This window comes from Neomonachus schauinslandi, chromosome 1 (genome assembly GCF_002201575.2).
Source record: "Neomonachus schauinslandi chromosome 1, ASM220157v2, whole genome shotgun sequence".
NCBI lineage: Eukaryota > Metazoa > Chordata > Mammalia > Carnivora > Phocidae > Neomonachus > Neomonachus schauinslandi.
In genome coordinates, this window is record NC_058403.1 from 113631606 (window position 1) to 113633231 (window position 1626).

The 1626-nt window shown below is 32.7% G+C and overlaps 1 non-coding gene across 1 annotated transcript; it reads right to left on the minus strand.

Moving 5' to 3' along the window:
* Positions 1-313: 313 nt before the first annotated feature.
* LOC123323257 lies at positions 314-504 on the minus strand. Its single transcript, XR_006539307.1, has one exon. It is a non-coding gene; the product is annotated as a U2 spliceosomal RNA (small nuclear RNA).
* Between the last annotated feature and the right edge of the window lie 1122 nt (positions 505-1626).

A 1626-nucleotide genomic window follows, 5' to 3' on the forward strand; every position in this document is an offset into this window, starting at 1 on the left:
TTTTTATACTTTTACCATTATTTTCTTTTTTCTGAAAATTCACCACATTGAATCTACTTGTCTGGTTTTTGTTTTCTTTTGCTTTGTTTTTTATTTAAATTCAATTAGCCAACATATAGTAAATCATTAGTTTCAGATGTAGAGTTCAGTAATTGATCAGTTGCATTTAAGACCCGGCACTCATCACATCACCTGCCCTCCTTAATGCCCATCACCCAGTTACCCCATCCCCCCACCCACCTCCCTCCAGCGACCTTCAGTTTGTTTCCTAGGTTAAAATCTCCCTTTTTTTTTTTTTTTTGTAGTGACCCCAATGGGGTGCACCGTTCCCGGAAGTACTGCAATACCAGGTCGATGCGCGGAGTGGACGGAGCAAGCTCCTGTTCCAACTCCTGGCTTCAAAAATCCATTTAATATATTGTCCTCAGGTAGAGGACGTATCAGATATTAAACTGATAAGAACAGATACTACACTTGATCTTAGCCAAAAGGCCGAGAAGCGATTAGAAATCTGCTTTTTTAAATTGTATCTTGGTGGCGGCTTTCAATGTGAAAACATGTCTTCCTTCAACTCTACAGCATTTTTCTTCTCTTATTTACTATTCCTGCCTTTTGGAATGCAATTCAGTCAATACTGGACTTCTAAATCTGCCAACATGTCTTCATTCATCTCTTCATGATTTTTTTGCAGGTTGGGGTATATTTTCCATCTTAATATCCAGACTCTATTCCTTTAAAAATTGTTCTGCATAAAAATGCAAACCCAGAGGCTAAAATTAATTTTTAGTAACCTCTTTAAGCACTCATCCCCTTTCTGACATTATATATGCTTTAAAATGTCTACACATGATTCTGAAAAGCTGCCAAATAATAACTCAAAATCTTCCCCACATTGCTTTGTTGAAATGCTATATTTAGTTTGGGGTAAGTAAATACACAATTTTACTATATAAACACCAGACAAAATGGTAATTTCTATGAAGTTTGGATATCAGGGAGACATTCTGTCCTGTATGGTTCTAATTTCTTAGCACAATCTTTCTGCTCAGTAGTTTAATCTTCTGGTTTGACAATTTCATTACTTTTTTCCATAATTAAAATTTTACATTTTGATGATCAGTTTCTTCCTTCATTGTATAGCTTATTCTTCTTATTGTTAAATGAATGTTTTATTTTACTGCCTTCCTTCCTCCCTCAAGGGTTATTGCTTATATTTATTTTAAAGTTTTCTATTTTTCCTAAAAACTCTGTTCATTGGGAGCTATTTCCTATTTTACTCATTTGGTCCCTTTCACAGTATTTTTTTTCTCAAAAGGTAGGTGTTTTTGATGATCTGTTCTTATTTCTATTGACTTTCTAATATAAATAGTGCATTTCTTCAACCAAAATAGGAATTTTATTTTGCCTTTTTAGAAAGTTTTCTTGCATATATTCTTTGCTGTGGTTTATTCAAGTCTGATTTTTCTATTAATTCAATTTTACCTATTTGCTATCTTAGAGGAATTTCTCCTTATTTCTGGTTTACCTAAGATATATATATTTGAGAGAGAGAAACTAAGTATATATTTGCTTTAGCTTTATAATTCTTTAAAACATTTTTTATTAAGTACATATTTTTAATTGTAA